Raw genomic sequence first — 19,369 nt, forward strand, 5'->3', positions numbered from 1 at the left:
TCAGCTTGATTGTTTAATATTTGCTTGTGCTGTGGGTTAGACTAGAATGAGCAACAGGCATGACCCTTCTCAGATGGGGCACAATCGAAGATCAGTTGGTGCACAGACATGGTTAAAAAAACATTCTTTATTGGGTGCCTACTCTGTGCCAAACGTCACATCAGGCATTTTATAGGCAAGCATTCACATTCATTCTAATCCTCACCACGGCCCATAGTCATAGGTATTGTGACCCCTGATGTGTAGAAGAGGAAATGGAAGCTCCAAAGGGTAGTTATTTGCCCAAAGCAGCCCAGTAACAACTGGCAAAGCTAGAACCAGACCCAAGGTCCCCAAAACCAGAACTGGGCATTCGGTACCCCTCATCCCCACCTTGGTGGTCAGGATTGGGTGGCAGGGAAAGCGTGCATCCCATTTGCTTCAACTTCCATGGGGACAATCAGTTTGTGTTGATTTTAGTTGAGCAGTTTAGTTTAGGGTAGTTAAAGAGGTCTGTCCTTGAGGTATATAATTCTTGGAAAGGGGATGAATATGAAGACCCAGAGAACTTCTTCCCCCAGAACTGCCCCACCCCAGTAATGGGTAATAAGTACAGCATTATCTTTTTTGACTTGGCCTTGTTTCTGCCTCTAAAGCCCATGTTTATGATCTTGGTTTTCTTAGTGATAGAAAGACCAAGTTCAGGACTCCCTTGGCAGTCCAGTGGTTAAGTCCATGCATCCAATGTGGGAGGGAACGCAGGTTTGATTCCTGGTTGGGGAACTAAGATGCCACATGCTGCATGGCATGGTCAAAAAAAAAAACATTAAATAAACAAAATAAAATAGATAAGCAACAGGGATTTACTGTACAGCATAGGGAACTATATTAAAAAAGAAAGAAAGGTCAAGTTCAATTTTATCCCCATGCACAAAGACCTCTCTTCCAGATACCCATCCTTAGCCTCTATACCATCAGGGACTGGTGGAAATGAAAAAAATAAAAAATAGAGGCACTCGGAATGCTGTTGAGTTCATGAAGCAATTGAGAATCGGGTGGAGCTTCCCCATAAGGTGCAGAGTTCTACTGCAGGCCCTAGATGTTCTCATCCTGTCTTCAGGCCAGGAGCACCTCACCTCACCTCCACCCCAGATTAAAGCAGGGCAGAGCACAATCAGGCTCTCCCCAGGATACAGGGAACGCAGCCTCACAGCAAACCCCCAGGATTCTTTTTCACCCATCTAGCTGGCCTTGACCTCTTGCTGATCCAGACTGGCAGATTCTGTCAGACCCTCGCACTTTGCAGTTTCTGCTCCTGTCTTCTGCCTAGCATGATACATTCTACTGGGTGTGTGGGAAAGATGGTGGAAGCTTGGGTCCCAACGTGCCAGAGCTTGAACCCTTCATTCCAGGAATTTGACAAAAGTCTAATTAGTTACAGAGACAGGGCTGGAGCCTGGATTTCCTGGTTCCTATCCAGGGCTCTTTCCAGGGTTCAAAGGCAGTGAGATGATATTCTAGATGAAGGATCTAGAAGGCTGTCTCCTGGCAGCAGGCTGCTTCATGCCCGTCATTAAGTGTCATCATTTCTGCTTTCCTTCCAGAGCTGGGAGTGCCCAGGGAGACCTCACTGCAGCTGAGGATGTGCTGGTTATTGTCATTCAGTTGCTCAGTAGTATTCAATTCTTTGAGACCCCATGGACTGCAGCATGCCAGGCTTCCCTGTCCTTCACCATCTCCCGAATTTACTCAAACTCATGTCCATTGAGTTGGTGATGCCATCCAACCATCTCATCTTCTGCTGCCCCCTTCTCCTCCTGATCTGGAAATACACGGCAGCATCTTTCAGACGGTGATTCTTACAAGCGTTCATCATCAGATCAAAGTGCAAACTCTGCAGGAGTGACGAGAGTTCACAGATACATGTAGTGTCCTGAGTTTCTTAAACAAACCATCAGGCCCACCCTCAGTGTTTGAGAGGTCTAAAGCCAAGGCATAAACGGAGGCCCACACGCCATGTGTCCAAATATTTGAGAGTTGTAAACCAAGCTAACAAATCGTTAGATAATGTTTGTTCTTTCCTCTTGCCTGGACAAACATATCTTTATAGCAACCTCAAAGGCAGGTTTCAATTGCAAATCTTTGGACACCTAGAACACCGGGGCAGAGAGGTGAGGTTTCAGCCCCACCCATGGCCTTCCTTCTTTCATTTTTGACCTGAGGGCCCTTGTGCTTAAGCAGGGAAAGCCCAATCCTGAGAGTCCACTCCAAGTCCAGGAAAGAGGCCTGCTGGGAAGGAAATTCCCGGGTCCTGGATACCTAGATCACAGGAGAGGGGAGGAATGGAGTTGGAGTGGGTGATTCCTCTGGCCTTATGGCCCTCTTCCGTGGAGGAGAACCAGATTAGGGCGATCTAAAGCATATAGCCAAGGCAGGCTCTCTTGCCCATGTATGCTGCTGCTGCTGCTAAGTCGCTTCAGTCATGTCCAACTCTGTTGCGACCCCATAGACGGCAGCCCATCAGGCTCCCCTGTCCCTGGGATTCTCCAGGCAAGAACACTGGAGTGGGTTGCCATTTCCTTCTCCAATGCATGAAACTGAAAAGTGAAAGTGAAGTCGTTCAGTCGTGTCCGACTCTTAGCAACCCCATGGACTGCAGCCTACCAGGCTCCTCCGTCCATGGGATTTTCCAGGCAAGAGTACTGGAGTGGGGTGCCATTGCCTTCTCCATGTATAGGCAAGTATTATTAAAATTATTTCCATTTTACAGATGAAGTAGCTTCACTCAGAAAACTTGAGTGACTCTACACAGGCACACACCAGCCACAGAAGAGCCAAGACCTGAACCTGAGACTGCCTGCCTCTAGATCCCTGCTGGGCCTCTGCCCCACGCTGCTCTCCCCACGGTCCAGCATCACCTGGGAACGCAGTGAGCCCCTCCCTGCTGGGGGCCTGAACTCCCAACACGTCTCGCCACTGTAAAGGTGCAAACAGTCTCTTTATTGGTCTCTTTGCCTCCTGTCTTGTCCCCTCACCCAGCCAGGTTTTCTAAGACACAGAAGCTGTGACAAGTGACCTTCTTAACCCCCTGCCTTCAGGGTCATGTTCAAAGACCTCGCTTAGGCCCATCATGCGCTCTTGCACTCTCCCTCTCAGCGGCGGTCAAGCCCCCTCTGGCCTGCACACACTTTTGCAAATGCGATTCCTTCTCTGGCCTTGTCAGGCCTCCCATCCCCTCTCCTAGCTAAGTCCCTCATCCTCCTCATCTGGGCTTAGATGGCCTCTGTCACTGCCCACCCCCCCACTCTAGTTCTAAGGTGCATGCTCTTTGTTAATTAATTCCTACATCAATAAGTGTCAGGCTCCACACTTGACACTTGGTACTAGGTGGTACAGAGCAAGCCACCCATAAATGCTCATTGACCTGCTGAGCTCTCTACAGGATGGAAAGCTGGTCCTCATCTCCTTTCTGTGCTTCAGCCTGAGTCAATCCCTTTTGAGAGATAAGGGCAGCAGAGAGCCATTACCGTTGCCAGCATCAACGCCTCTGTATGATAGGCACTTCCTGGACCAGCCCAATGTCCTGTGTTCCAAACAGCCCCTGGAGGGGAAGAGCCCTGAGGGAACTCTGCTGCTCTGAGCTCCAGCCCAGCCTCACAGCTCTTCATATAAAAGGCCTTCAGAGCAGGAGACATCAGGTTCATACCCCAAGCTCAGAGCCCATGATTAAATATTAAATATTAGAATTAAAGGTTTCATACTGTCTTATTTACTTCGACATTTGATGTTCCAGTCTTATTTGCTTAGTGTGAGATCATTAGCATTTTCCTATGTCATCAGGTTTTTTTTTTGAGAATTTTATTTGGATGGCTAGCTGAGCTGACATGAGCCAGGGCAGTGGCAGAGGGGATGGAAAGAAATGCAAAGACTGGATCCATACGAGGGCTTCCCTGATGGCTCAGATGGTAGAGAATCTGCCTGCAATATAGGAGACACAGGTTTGATCTCTGGGTCAGGAAGATCCCATGGAAGAGGGAATAGCTACTCACTCCAGTGTGTTCTTGCCTGGAGAACTCCATGGACAGAGGAGCATGGCAGGCTACAGTCCATGGGGTCACAAAGAGTCAGACCCAACTGATCGACTTCCACTTTTCATATTTAAGAGCTAGAGTCAAGAGGTTGGGGCAATGCCAGGGACTCTCCAGAAAGCCCCTGTTCAAGAACACGTGCAGGTTTACCACCGTCAGCCTGTTTGCGTGAAGAGGTGCTCCCGTTAGTGGGGTGTCTCCATTGACAAAATCCTTAGCGGATGTCCTAGGAAGTAGGACAGGACTCAGATGGGGAATTGCACCCAGTGAGGGTCATGGGCACCAGAGGGCAGCACAAGGGTCTCCAGCATCTTGGGAGCTGAGTCCCACAGAAAAGAAGGCAGGTCACCTTGGGTCAAGCCACTCTGCAGCCCCACTCCTCAGTGTGTACATCTACCCTGGAAATAACGATGCTTGCCCTGCATCTCCAGGACTGTCCTGAGATAACTTTGAAGGAGCCTGCAGAGAAGAGTCAAGAGTCTAGGAAAAGAACCTGGCCGTGTCCAGGCTGCCCCTGAGAGTAAGGCTAACTTCCAGTAATCAGCCCTGGGGCAGGAGATCCCAGGGAGAGGAGGAATTCTGCCCCCGTCATTGGGACTGGAGTACCCCGTCTGCAGTCAGGACTGATCCTAAAGGCCTGGGTCGGGCAGCCCTGGTTGCAGTCCTGTATATGTCCTAGGTGCCTGGAGCTCTAGGCTCTGGTGGAGCAAGGGCACCCATCTCCAGTGGTTCCAGTGCTTGGCATGGCACCTAGTATTCTGTGCCTCGAGGCAAGCTGTGGCTAGTGGGGGAAACACAAGCTCTAGGGCAGAGCCCCCCGCCCCCCACCCAGTCCCCGGACTGGTCTGGGAGACGCATCTGGAAGAACGTCTGCTTCTACTTAGCCTCTCCGAGCCTCAGTTTCCTCATCTGTAAGCTGACCCACCGAGGGGCTGTGATGGTGTGGCACGTGCTGGGCACTCAGTATACAGGCCTTGCTGCTGGTGGTTGGAATTCAAGCCGCTGGCGGGTGGAGTGTAGGCTCCCTGTTTGCCGACACCGCTGGAAGAGGGGTTCTCCTGCCCCCTCCACGGAGGCAAACTGCTGACAGTGGCGAAGCCACGTTGCCATGCTTGGAGGAAAACCGCCTTGGTTTCTTTCCTTTTTTTTTTTTAAAGTCTATTTGGGTTTGGTTTCGTCTAGGGTTTGGGCCATCGCGTGCGGTTTGCTTCTACTCTCGGCTGCTCCGGTTGAGGTTCTGGCCGGGAACTAGCAGCTAGAAGGGCTTTAGGACCCGGCGCGCCCCGGGCCCCGGAGCTCCGGGCAGAAAGGCTTGAATGAGAGGCTGGAGGGGGATCTCGGCTGAAAGGACTCGCGGCGGAATAGCTCCGCTGTCGCCAGGCAACCGCCCTGACGCAACGCAAAAAAAAAAAAAGTCCCTTAAAAAAAAGAATAGTGCTGAGAATTCACCGTAGCACGAGAGAAAGGGAGGCAGAAGCCGGCTCAGCCCTGAAGCCGGGGCCAGAGGCTGCGGAGGAGCCGGGAGCCAGCTTCGAAAGGAGAAGGCGGGGACCTGGTGACACCCCTGGAGGGGGCCTCGGAGCGCACGGGAAGGTGGGTTCGCGGCTGTGTGGCGATGATTCCAGGTCTGAGGGCCGGTCTAGAGGTGGTTTGTCTTTTGCCTTCGGCGCCGCCAGGGGAGGGGGCTCTTGGGGCACCGCAGGTCCCCAGAACTGGCAGTAGAGGGGAGCAGCGGGGACCGCGGGAGCACCCACCTCAGGGCACCCTGGAGTGGACACCCCGCACCCGCCCGCAGGAGATGAGGTCCTGCCTCACCCGCTCCTGGGGGCTTGCTGCCCTCAGCGGGAGTGGGACGGGTGGGTGGCCTGCATCTCTCATATCCCAGCTGGCCTCTTCCAGGGATAAGATCTGGGTGGAGATTTGAGGTTTGAGATATGAAAGGGAGGAGCCCCACTCAGTCTCTCTAGGTCTCCTGACCGCTGGTCACCTCCAAGCCCACCTGATCCCCTCTGTCTACTTCAGGCTCAGTGATGTGGGTGTTCCTGTCCCAAGGATGCAATCACTAACTCAGAAGTGACCCAAGGGCACTTGGGCCTGAGAGTGCTCTGAAGGGCTGAGGTCAGTGTGGTCAGCAGGAACTGCGCAGCCAGGAGGGCCTGGGGGAATGAGTAGCCCTGCGGCTGACTCCTGGTCCCTGAGAGAAGGCCGGCAGTTCTGTACAGCCTGTGGCCAGGAGGCAGATGTCTGTGTGCACCAAGTCACGTTGACTGCTCTGCTTTTTTTTTTTTTTTTAAATCCCATATTGCCTGTATCTGTTTCTCATTCCCTGTTTCTCCTGAGAAGATTTGGAAGGTGAGTTGATTCCAGGTTGGTAGACCACTGTCTCAAACCCAGAGCCGTGCTCTCCAGATTGTTTCCACCAGCTCCCAGCAGTTCCCAGTGAATCCCAGGTGGAATGAGCTAGATCCCGCCAACAGGGCAATCCCTAGAGTGCCCGAGGGAGGCGTGGTTCTAAAGCAGCTTCCTTTCAGATCCCCAGAGACAGTGCCACCGCCCTCCAGGCGGGATGCTGAGCTGGGCAAAGTCCTGGGAGAGCAGAGATGGCCAGGGCGCCTCTGCCTAGCCGTGTCTGTGGGGTGGGAGCTTCTGCTGGCGGGTTTTTAAGGGGCTTGGCAAAGCAGCCAGGAGCTGTACTCAGAGTGCACAGTGATGACAGCTCTTCTTCCCTGAGTGCATTTGCCAGTCGGGCATGGCTTGAGAACCCTGCACACCCACTGGCCATTTTACCCTCATGATCGCCCTTCGAGGAGACATTATACCCCCATTTTACCAACGGGTCTCTAAGAGAGTCAGTAACTTGGTGCAGCGCGTGGAACTGGTGAAAGAGCGGAGAGATTCAGCCCCACATGCCTGACTCCTAAGACAGTGATCGCAAAGGAAGGCTTTGAAGATCTGAGCAGAGAGGGAAGAAACCAGATGAAAAGCAAGCTGCATGGCGGGGCTTGTCCTGTGACCTGGGAATGTCCCTGGCCGTCTCAAGGGCCCTGTGGAGCCAGGAGAGAAGCCAGGCTCTGCATTCCACCTGGCTGGCTTCAATCCCACTCCCTTGAAGCCAAGAGAGGAAAGGGTCCTCCCTCACCCCCTTTTCCTCTTTGCCCACTCGAAGACCCCCAACTTCTCGTGTACTTGCTGTCTTGTCGTCCCAATTACATGCATGGGATTCCACTAAATTAACAGTCCCATCTCCATATCTACCAGCTTGGCCTTTTTCCAAGAGGGACTGTGGCAGGGAAGTAAATTCAGGCAGTGCCTAAGTATCGCTGAGAGAGATCCACTGAGCCCCAGCCCAGCGAGGAAGAAACTGCTTGTCAGTCTCCTCACGCATGCAGGTGGCACTCTCTAGGTAAATTTTGCTCATGGAAAACTCCCTTGGTCCCACAGGAGTGTCTGGAATTCCCAGAACCTTCTGGGAGCTGTGCCTTCCCCAGCAGTCGCTCTTTGTTTGCCTGGGACATAGAGCTGTTTGCAAAGGTGGAAGGTGAATGACAACTGGAGCAGTTTGACCTCAGTTTCCTGACTAGGCGGGAAGGGAGTTCTCACTCACGAAATGGAAATCTTCTAGGATTAATCAAGATGACTCTTAGCATGCACATGGACTCTGGGATTTGGACCTGGGTGAGGAGAAAGAAAGGGAAGGCAAATTCTGAAGCAGAGCTCAAGGAGGTGCACGTGGACTAAACAGAGGGCAGTGGGCAAGTGGACCCGGAAGGATCTGGAGGTGGACAAGGTGGTTAGAAGGAACTTTGTCATCAGCCTGTAGAGTTTGAGCTGCCCCAGGGGGTCAAGTTGCCAACATGAGTTAGGAAGACTGCAAATGTCAGCTTCTGCATGGTTAGGACAGCTGCCCCGGTGCAGGAAAGCCCATCGCTGCCCCCTCCCCTGAGCCTGTCTCCCCTAACCCTCCATACTTCTCTCTGGAGAGGCAAGAGAAAAGAGGAAAACAGAGAAATTGTCAAGAGAAGTTAGCAGTGTGCACTGCCCCGTATCAATCTTTTGTCCTCTTGATGCCACCCAACAGCCACCCCCTCACCCCCAACCCATAACAACACTAGCCCATGAAAAGCTCCTTAAGGAAGGAAATGCAGAACATAGGAGCTATTCTCCCTGTGGGCACACCATCCAAGAGGGTAGGGGACAGTGAACTCCCCACGATCATGGGCCACCTCGCTCCAGGCCCCTGGGCAGCAGCCTTCACACAGCCCTGGGGAGGGGTGGGGTTCATCTCCTCCCAGGCACAGACTGAGCCCCACTTCTTCAATGCCATCTCTCCAGGACGGTCAGAGATTCCCTCAGGTATCCTGATTCAGATGTGGGAGCTGCTTATGTATTCCCAGAGGCTTTGTCGTCAGGCTTGTCCCTGGGGACCTGGAAGGCCCAACTCAGAGCTGGTTTTCCAGGGACATAATGGGCAGCCACAGCTCAGGGTCACTGAAGGCTGAGCAGCCTTTCCTCATTCCAGGAAGCCAGCCGGGCCTGAGTGTGAGCTGGCCAATTCAGCCCCGTGAGGCCAGCCGGGGTGGTACACGGTGAGGAGTACACAGGAAGGTTCTAGATCAGGATCCTTGACCGGGCAGGCCACTTCAGGCCCTCGTCATCCTTGTCCGTCATCAAGTTAAAGCCGCACTGTCTCCCCCAGCCCGTGAGCATTTACACGTGTCTCAACCTGGGGACATCGCTTTACTGACCTACGGGCTTGGTCCAGACTCTCAGGCTCTGCTGTGTTGTTGTTTGTTTACTTGTTTGATGGCAGCCACTGAAAACTATGAGGTGAAATAAGCCTCAGACTGAACTCTGCCGCCCATCTAGACATTTTTTGAACACTTGTTTATTTGCAAATGGGTCCAGCAGAGATCAGACGGCCTGTTCTGTGAGCTTGGTTCAACTCACAGTCGTCTATCTCTCGAGAAGAGATCATACCTCCCTCGAGGTCTTGCCAGATTCTTTCTCCCTACCCTTTCATGAGTCAAAATTCATTTGGCCAGCATATCTTGAATACCTCTGTTTTCACCAACGAGAATGCATTTCTAATGTTTACCGTGTTAACTGTCAAATGTCTGGTGTTGAGCAGTAAGAAAGATACTCAAGCATTTGCTAGAGCCCCTTCTGGAGTAAGGAACCCTACACTAGGCTCCCGGCTGGGGTTGGGATGTCCCTTGTTGAATGTAGCTGGTTTCCGCTGGCCTCACAATACCACATGGAACATCTCATGTCTGTGAAGGATTTTAGGGTCAATCATTGACATCTCACCAAGGAAGCATAAGACGCTAGCTCTGTTTTCGAGGAGTGCAGAGTCTGATCAGAGTTGCTGAAGAGAACAGACCATTTGTGCAGCCCAGAGTTCTGGGCTGACAGTAGAGTGATATTCTGTAAATTCTGGGGTACACAGAAAAGTGTGAGCTAACTTCAGTGGTTTGGCAGCCAAGGAGAGTCCAGCCAAGCACTGTCATGGGCAGGAGGGGACTGTCCTACTAGAGGCATAATTAAGAATTCACATACACTCATCGGATCCTTGCAAGCCTTTGCAGTTGATTCCATTATGATCCCAAGGTCAGAGAATTAGTGTCAGGGCTTAGCCATCAACCCACATCCACCAACACCCAGCCCTGCCTCATCCCTAACCTGTTCCATCTCTTTCTCCATTTCTTTCTCCAACTCCTGATTCCTACCCTTTGTGAAGTGTGAATTCAGGCAGCTCAGCATCTGGCTGTGTTCAGCTCACGCTGACACCAAAGGGGAACAGGGTCACACATCCTACTTTCTGTTCTGCCCGGGGCCCCAGAGAGTGCAGGGCTGTGCTTTGGGGGAGCTGCAGACAGAGCTCCCACACATCCTTAGTACAGGCCTTGCCCAAACACAGGGAAACTCTGAGGGCCCTGCACCCCACTGAGAAGTCAGCACACAGAGACAGACTATGCAGAAGCTAGTGAAACTTCTTAGGACATCCTTGCCAAACCATTAGGCTTTGGAACTTCCGATGCGGAGTGAAACAGAAAACCAGTCATCCCAATAGTTTCCCCTTTGAGCCTGATCTGGTTGCTTCCGCTTATTTGAAGCTGAAGTCTGTTATCCTGTGGACTCAGATAGTCCTAAATCTGACTTGTCTAGGAGCTGAGACAAATGCCAATTAGGGGACCCTTGGGTGGGGTGGATACACCCCACGGGAGAGGATGCACAGCTCCTGCATCCTCAGCTGTGAAACGTTCTCTGTTCTTAGAGTCAGAGTGTCTGCTCAAACAGCCTTCTACTTTGATCTCTGCAAATTACTTTAAAGGCCACTCTGGGTCTGCTTTCTGCCCCCTAATCCCCACTGCCACGGCCTTTGGCCAGAAGAACCCCGTGGTCACATGCAGCGGTTGGCGGGGCAACGAAGGGTTGCCTCACCCCTCCTGTGCATCTCTGTCTCGTCAGGGTTCTCACGGAGGAGAACCTCCGCCTCAGACTCTGTGTTTCCCATGGCTAATCCCCCCGCTCCCCCCGCCCCCGAGGGACCCTCAGATTCTCAGGCACCTTTCTCCCTCCTTTCGGAGCCAAGTAGCCCTTTCCCAGGGCCTTGCAGCCTTGGAAGGGACACGGTGGCGGGGATGCTGTGTGGCCCAGCAGCCCCTCCTCTCCTTTCAGCCCGGCAGTAAATTACATCTGTGGCTCCCGGGAGCCAGGACCTCTCCCCCACCCGCGGGGACACACAAGTCTTTTTTGGAGGTTTTCTCGGCCACCTCTTTCACTGGGGAAAACGATAGGAAAGATCTCTCCATTCCCAGCCTCAGCGGGAGGTCTGTGCGACCTCTCTTTGCAGCGGGGAGCAGGCCATCAATTATTCAGTGTGGACCGAGCTCTTTGAAAGCACAGAAGTCCTGACAAGGATTTTTATAGATCCTTGCCTGCTCACAGTGTCCCAGAGAGACAGAGCAAGCTTTCTCCATATTTTAGACATTGGAAGCTCCACTTGGAGTCAGAAGATGTGGGTCCAAGCCCAGCCAGCTCCCCGAACGGAGCTGTGTGACCCCAGGCAAGTCTTGCAACATCTCTGGTTTGTGGCTTCTCTATTATACTCTCAGGAAGGTCTTTCCACCCCAGGTCATGGAGTGAGTATGGGGAAACATTTGTAAACTGCAGTGTGATTTCCCAGTGTTTGTGATGGCTCCTGTGATTTCAGGTGTGAACAAGGGAGCTCTGAGTGATAACCTGAGGTGCAGCCAGTTAGCACAGGACTTGCAAACCAAGCTTCACTGGGAGAAACGCCTGAGACAGCGCGGGTGAGTGGGTTCCTCTGTCCCTGCCCCCTGTGAGTGTGACTTCGTGACAAGGTGACAACCCCATGGGGTGCTGTGGTCTAGACTCTGCACTTATTGGCAGGGAATAGGGTCAAGGCCATTGCCCCCAAACCATGCATTTCAGAGGGGAGAAGCGAAACCCTAAGGGGAAGTGAGTCACCACAGTCACTCGAGTTGGTGGGGGTGGGGATGGGGCTCTTGGAGCTGACTCCCAGGTCAGGGATGCCTCTTTCCCACCCAGGCTGGGCCTGACCAAAATGGGGGACCCATTCCTGTCCCCCAGCAGCACTCCTGGGACCCCTGGAGCAGGCAGTGAGGGAGTGAGGAATGTAGCACCCCCAGCCTCCTTCCACCCGTCCACTGGGCTAGAGGACTGTAGAGTAGAATGAGTTGGTGTCTGAACTAGGCTCAGAGACTTGTTGGGAGAAGGCAATGGCAACCCTCTCCAGTGTTCTTGCCTGGAAAATCCCATGGATGGAGGAGCCTGGTGGGCTGCAGTCCATGGAGTGGCTGAGAGTCAGACACGACTGAGCTACTTCACTTTCACTTTTCACTTTCCTGCGTTGGAGAAGGAAATGGCAACCCACTCCAGTGTTCTTGCCTGAAGAATCCCAGGGACGTGGGAGCCTGGTGGGCTGCCGTCTATAGGGTCGCACAGAGTTGGACATGACTGAAGCGACCTAGCAGCAGCAGCAGCAGCAGCAGCAGCAGAGACTTGTCAAATTCAAACATGAGGCTACATGGAAAGTCTTAAACATCAAGTTGAGACCAGCTTCCTAAACCACCCCTGCCCTCCCCACTCAGACTCACTAGAAACATTCTGACCTTGAACTTGCAGGGGGTCTTCTACTGGGCAGGAAACCATCTGGAGGTGTGAATTTGTTCACTGGTTCACAGCACCACCATCCTCAGCATTGAATGAACATCCACTATCTGCAGAACTCGGAACACAAAAGGGAAAGGAAGGTCCTTCCCATCAAGGAGCTAGACGGTGGTCAGGGAGCCTAGACACTCTTACCATTCTTGGGTACAGCGCAAGTGACAGTGCTGGGAACGTTCAGAGGACGGCTTGGAAGGTGGGGTTTCCTAGAGGATTCTGGAGAGGAGACTCGCCCTCAGATGAGCCTCAAAGCAGGGCTCTGGACACAGCGAGAAGGGCGTTCCTCAAGGGCCAGTGATGGGCAAAAGGATAAAACGACTGTCCAGAGAGTCTTCCTTCTTCCATTCATCCTATCACTCCTTCACTTGTTCATTGAGTTTACTGAGCACCTACTATGTGCTAGGCACTGTTCTGAGAGCTAGGATCACAGGAGTGAACAAGACGACGTCCCTACGCTCAGGGGCTCACATTCCCATGGGTGACACGTGATCCGTGTGTAATATCCTAGTTATGTGAGTGGGAAGAGCTACAAAGGAAAAGGAAGCAGGGACGTCCCAGTGGGCTGGTCAGAGCTGGTGTCCGTGGAGGTGGCATCTGAGTGGTGGTGTGAGATCAGGGAGAAGTCAGCTGACAGAGCAAGGCATGAGGGTGGGGGCACAGTCTCAGAGTCTTAGAGGAAATGGCTGGAGTCCCACAGTGGTTTGGGCAGGAGGAGTGATCTAGGCAGCCAAGGGGTGGCTTTCTGGAAGTGGAGAGTGGAGGGTTCTCCTGGTGGCAGCTTGCGGCCCCTGAGGAGCACATCATGGGTGGATGGGAGGAACACAGATACCACCCCACTGTTGTCACCAGCCTCCCCCACTGTGCACGTCCAGAGCATAACCGCAATAAAGCCCACCCCACCATACATACACGCGCGTGCACACACAAACACATAGACACACACACACACAATATCCCAATTCATTCTGCCCCCACCATGCACCCACAGTTGGTACCCAGGGTCCTGTCTCTGCACCATGTCTTCCCCATCTCAGGTGCTCCCAACACCAGCTTTGACCAAGACCAGGAATAAAGATGAGCTGGGAAAGATGATCTGTGCAGGGCCAAACCAGCAGTGTCCCCTCCTGCTTCAGTCACCATGGCAACCTTGGAGGAGGTGAGAAAACGCGCTCTCTGGCAGCTCCTGGAAGTGCCCTGGAGACTGTGGGTCGCTCCATGGGGCATAGGGCTGTGTCCCCCAGCCTCTCATCCCCGGTTGTTAGGGCTCCCACGAGTCTACAGAGCACAGATGGGTTTTTCCAGCCTCCATCGGCCACAGGAGGTCAGTCCTGAGGCCCAGCCCTGGGCTCTCCGTTTAAGATAATCATCAGGGTTTTATGATGAAACCCCATACTGAAAAGCCAGCCTCATCACAACTCCACCTCCGTGTCCCACACCTACTGACCTGTCACTCACCTGGAACAAAGAGGGATTCGCTGCTTTAGAAGAGGAAAGAAAAAGATTCAGGTGTGAGTTGCAGCCTCAGCCACCTTGGAACTTCATAATGTGAAGTGCAGACCACAGAGCGCTTTTCCCCGACTCTGTGCTTTCAGCCCTGCGGGTGGCTGTGGACAGACACTGCAGCCACTTCATTTTCAAAAGAGGGGCCGAGACCCAAGTCTCCCAGCTCCCACTGGAGAGGGATCCCCCCCCCTCCCAGAGGAAAGACCTGGAGCAGGAATCAGGGGTCCCTTTGTCTTCAGCCCCGGCAGCCTCTGACCTGCTCTCAGGGCACACCTGCGGGTAGAAGGTGGGGCTCTGTGGCCCTGCTGGGAGGTTGCCGGCGGGTCTGGCCCAGCTAAGGCCAGAATGGGTGCTGCCGCTCCCCTCCTGCTTAGGTGGCCCCTCAGCCCTGGGCCTGAGTCCGATAGGTATTTTAGGCCTCAGGACACATAAAACACCCCCACAGGGAGGCTCTCTTTTAGGGATTGGTGGGTCCAGCCTGACTCAGGAGTAGAAGGTGGATGAGCAGAGGCAGTGGAAGGCACAGCAGTGGACCCAGAGCCGGAGGTCCGGCCCCTGGAGTGGGCCCCACAGCTGGGTCTGTCTTCTGCAGAAACATTTCCACAGTGAAGAACTGGCTACACTGTGGCTGAGGCCCTCACAGGATCTGACTTTCCTCAGCAAGGCAGATCTGGCCGGGATGGGATGCCTTATGGGGCTGTTCATCTCCACTCCGGTTCCTGCGTGTTGCCCAGTGCTCTGCTGCTGGAGGCCAGGGCCAGCCTCACACGCGTGTGCAGAAGAGCCTGTGCTGTGGGTATCACCCCAGTGAAAACCAGAGCATGTCAGTTGAGGCACAGGGACCCATGGGTGGCACTTCTACTAGAAGGAGCAGCAGAAGTGTAAATTTACCCGTATGGAAAATTCTTATTGCATCCTCATCAAGCATTACCCATAGTAGCTTGTAAATTAGGAAACAATCAACTATGGATGCAGGTGGAGTCTTTCCTCCCCCCACCCAAATATTTATTTATTTGGCTACACTGCCTCTTATTTGCAGCATGTGGGATCTAGTTCCTTAACCAGGGTTTGAACCTGGGCCCCCTGTGTTGGGAGGGCAAAGTCCTAGCCAATGGACCACCAGGAAAGTCCCTCCGGATGGACTCAGTAAAAGCTTCTTTGAGTGGACAGCAGTCATCCAGCCTCAACTGGAGGTGGCACCACCCCATCTAAAGGAAATGTAGAAATGTGGGGGAGAGTCTTTTGGTCTTCATCTTATTTTATGACACTGCTTAGCCATCAGTTATATGCTTTGGCTCCCCAAATGAACTGTTTGCCCCCCTCATTTCCAAGAGTCAGCCCTCATGAGGCTCAGAGTCCAGTGGAGGAGACCGTGGAGAAAATTCCTGGTAGAAGTGCTGTGGTCTAAGAGAGCCACTGAGCCCACTGTTTTGAGCCAACCTGGAGCCAGACTACAGGGGTTGAGTTCCCACCTTTCCAGTTGGCTGTGTGACCTGGGGCTGGCTACTCTACCTCTCAGGGCTTTGATCTCCTCATCTCAGTCATGGAGATGGTGATAATGCATGCCTCGTGAGGGTATTGTGAGGACTGAACATGTTTGTGCATGTGAAGCTCTTAGAACAATGCCTGGCTTGAGCTGCTCTGAGGAGATGTGACCTAATGTTGCTGTGATGACATAATTGTTTCCCCGATGTGGTCTCGTGGTATTGCGGGGGCACGTGCAGCGTGGGCAAGTCGAGGAAAACTTGAAGGGGGAAAATTCCTGAGAACTGAGATGTGGAAGGGAGCAAAGGGTGTTCTGGGCTGAGGGAAACAGCTTGTGCAAAGTCACAACGGCCATGAGAGGGCCCGGGATTCAGTGTTGGAAAGGTTTGTGTATCACGGAGAAGAAATGAGTCCCTTCTAGTGGAGAACCCCAGACTAGAAGGAGCAGACTGGAGCCTGGGGATCCAGACTGCTGGAGAGAGTGACTGAGACTTTCTTGGGAAAACACAGGGCAATAGGGCGGGAGGGGGATACTTGTTTGGTGGTCCAGTGGTTAGGACTCCACACTCCCAATGGAGGGGGCCTGGGTTCAATCCCTGGTCAGGGAACTAGATTCCACACGCTGCAACTAAGACCCAGCACAGCCAAATAAATAAAAATAAGTATTAAAAAAAGAGAGAGAGAACAAGTGTCCCATGAGAGAGAGAGAGAGATGAGTGAGAATGGGTCTTCAGCATCCTTCCTGCTCTCAGAGCCCATCTAGGAAGCAGGTTTGGAAGTTGTGCAGGAGGATAGATTAGGTCATCTTGGGATGAGATGTTGGCCGCATGACTGGGCTGCACCCACCTGACTCCCCAGCAGCCGGGGCATTAGCTCATGGCTGGCACGGCATCCTCTGTAGCAGCCACCAGGGGCCCAGAGCGGGCCAGGAGCGTGTTTGAACAGCAGTCCTTGTGTGTGGTGTGGGTCCCAGGTGCTGACACGTCACTACTACAGGAGCTGATCGCCCCCAGGGCTTGTCTTCTGCTTCAGGAACTTCACGTTCTCCCGCAGCTCAGTGGCTGCCTGGTGGGGCGTGCCCAGGCCTGGAGGGATTACCGTCCAGCCTTGTTTTTCTGGATGTCCCGGGTCCTAAATCTGGCAGCATTCTCTGGCTTCTCTGCTGGGACTCTCTGTCTTTGCCAAGTCTCCAACGAATGTCACTTTGTCTCGGGCTTACTGTAGACCAGGCACTGTTAAGGGCTTGATATTTGTCACCTTGCCTGGTTTTCAGAATGACCTACAAAGTTGATAGTATTACCCCTGGAGCCAGCTTCACGAGCAAGGGACCTGGGCAGCCCCACAGAGCCCTGTCCTTGGGTTCATGCTCTGCTGTCCTGTCTTGAAAATCTTAGTACTTTTTTTTTTTTTTGGCTACCCCTCAGGTCTTAGTTGTAGTGTGTGGGATCTTTCATTGCGTGTATGGACTCTCTAGTTGTGGCTCATGGGCTCTGGTTTAGTTGCTCTGCGGCATGTGGGATCTTAGTTCCCCTACCAGGGATTGAACCCGTATTCTCTGCATTGCATCTTAACCACTGGGCCATCAGGAAAGTCCCAAAATCGTAGTATGTTGTAACAAGGTGCCCTTTTACATTTTGCACCAAGCCCAGCAAATTCCATAGGGAGTCCTGATTCTCCCCATTTGTCAGGAGAAGACACAGAAGCACGGAGTGGTCTGAAGCCACATGCCGAAGATCACAGAATTGGGCCCCTGGGGGACTGACGCCAAGGCCTGTGCCCCCTGGAGGAGGCTGACCCAAGTCCCTCAGCTTTCCTGAGCTCGATCTTCCCATTCTTGAAATAGGGTGATACCACCTGCTCTTCACTTCCGCTGTGGCTCAGCTGGTAAAGAATCTGCCTGCAGTGCGGGAGACCTGGATTCGATCCCTGAGTTGGGAAGGTCCTCTGGAGAAGGGGACGGCAACCCACTCCAGTATTTGGCCTGGAAAATTCCATGGACTGTATAGACCCTGGGGTCACAGAGTCGGACACAACTGAGCGAATTTTACTTTCACTTTTTTCACCTGCTCCTCAGGGCAGCCATGAGGTTTGAGGGAAAAGACAGACACACCAGGGGAGCCTTATACGCTCACGCTCAGCTGATCAGGGATCAGCACAGGCTGACTCCCACAGACGCTCCTGCCGACACCGCCAAGTCGTCCTGACACCGTCTTGGAACTGATGCAGAAACCGCTGATTAAAATAAGCTCCCCGCGCCCAGGAGGCAGCTACATGACAGTGGTCGGAGCTGTTTCCCTCCAGAAGGAGCACGCCTCCTAACAGGTCCTCCCTCTGCAGGGAGGGTGCAGCCGGCAGAAAGGGAGGCAGACAGACGTCCCAGTAGCTTCTTCTGCTCACAGATCTCAGGGCTCATCTCCTTAAAAGGCTTCGCTGGAAATCGCCAGGGCTTGTCTGTCAGTGGAGGATGCCCTGGAGGGTAAAACCACCCTGGGCACACTCCAGCCAGACTCTGGCACCTCAGCAAAGAGGCGGATGGTTCCTGGGAGGGCCCCCAGACAGAGGCTAATGGGTCTTTAGATTTGGAGAGATTCTTGAGAAGCCTGGATGACAGTGAGGCTGCATAGAAGGCCCCCATGAGAATACCCCACATTTGCAGGGTCTGCTACGCTTACAGAAAGTCCTCACAAGCCTTAGTTCTGCCAGTGTCCCAAGCCTAGGGGGCTGGTATTGTCACTCTCCATTTTACAGATGAGGAAACTGACGCTCAGCAAGCCTGGTAGCACTTACAGCTGAGCGATCTGATTCCGTCTCATGCTTCTGTCTCAAGATCACTCAGATCTGTCTCTCAGATCACTTGGGAAGCTTTAAAATATGTTGATGCCTGAGTCTGGCTATAGACTAACTGAGTCAGGACCCTTGGGACAGGCCTGGGACTCATGTTGTGGAGGTTCCTCAGGGGATTCTCATCTGTGTGACTGGAGCTGAGAGCTAGGTTCCTCTGCCATCAGCAGGGGAAAGATTTCTTTTTATTCCTGGAGCCAGGTGCAGTACATCGCTCTGGTCAGATGCGATCTCAGGAAGGGGTTGCAGGAACCATCCAGAGAGACAGCAGGCTCAGCTCTTGAATAACTCCAAGCCCAGGTGGGAGATGGGCCCACAGCCTCCCTAGTGGCCCAGCCCTCACACCATCACCCCATGCCTGGTTCCCATCACCCTAGACACACAATCACAACTCTTCGTTTCAGTTTTTCTCCTTAGGCACATCCAGGTCAATACAAATCTCTTCATTCCCCACCTTTTCCATACCAAGTGTCCTCTCCGGGCTGCAGATGTCTTGTTTTTTTTTTCCCCCACATAAGCTTTATCTTGGACCTTGTTCCATACCAGTTCAGTCTTTTGCCCAACCTCACGCCCTCACACAAATTTTCAAAACTCACCCTGAAAACCAAGGACTCCTCTTCTCTGCCCAAGTGAAAGCTCTCCCACTCTGATGGCCCACCTCCACCTGCCCACACCCTGTGGGACACGGAGGCTGGGAGCCCAGGGCCAGATTCTGGCTCAGTTACTTCCCTACCTCCCTGTGATGGGACAAGGGCCTGGCTCTCACCTCCTCCGTGGGGGTGGGAAGGCCAAGTCAGGTCAGAGAACTGCAGCCCCAGCCCGGGAGGTGCTGCTGTGTGGGCATATTAGGTGAATGTGAGAACCATCTTTGTAGACGGTGAGTCATGGCCTCACTCCATTTAACCATCCACCCGAGTGCGGCCTGCTCTTCCTCTGCAGGTTTCTTTGCTTCCTGCTCTGATGAGGTGAGGTAAGGTGTTGTCCTTGGAGAAAGAAGCTGAGGGTGTGCAGTAGGACTTGCCCTGAGGAACCAGAGCCTAGGAAGGGGCTGTAGTGGGCAGGGTGGGGCAGAGTCAGGGGTCTCTGGACCCAAGGCTCACCAGAGGCTGCCTGGGGACCACCCTTTCCCTCCCGCTGGCAGCCTTAGCTCAAAGAGACCTGAGCCTGCGTCCTTACTAATCACTGGGAGCTCTTGGGTGAGCCATGTAACCTCTGGAGACTCTGACTCCTCGTGCATAACACGGAGACAAAAATAAGTAATT

The 19,369-nt window shown here is 53.2% G+C and overlaps 1 protein-coding gene across 4 annotated transcripts in view; it reads left to right on the forward strand.

The window, feature by feature from the left end:
* The first annotated feature begins 5,272 nt into the window (after positions 1 to 5,272).
* FAM167A (family with sequence similarity 167 member A) overlaps positions 5,273 to 19,369 on the forward strand; it is a 31,759-nt gene continuing 17,662 nt past the window's right edge. The window contains exons 1-2 of one of the 4 annotated variants that reach the window (XM_061425012.1): positions 5,273 to 5,660; positions 11,281 to 11,380. The gene's annotated coding sequence lies outside the window, so the exon portion shown is untranslated. The remainder of the gene's footprint in view (positions 5,661 to 11,280; positions 11,381 to 19,369) is intronic. The other 3 variants (XM_061425011.1, XM_061425014.1, XM_061425015.1) reach the window with 3 other exon arrangements.

The sequence above is a fragment of the Bos javanicus genome, chromosome 8, assembly GCF_032452875.1.
Source record: "Bos javanicus breed banteng chromosome 8, ARS-OSU_banteng_1.0, whole genome shotgun sequence".
Taxonomy (NCBI): Eukaryota; Metazoa; Chordata; class Mammalia; order Artiodactyla; family Bovidae; genus Bos; species Bos javanicus.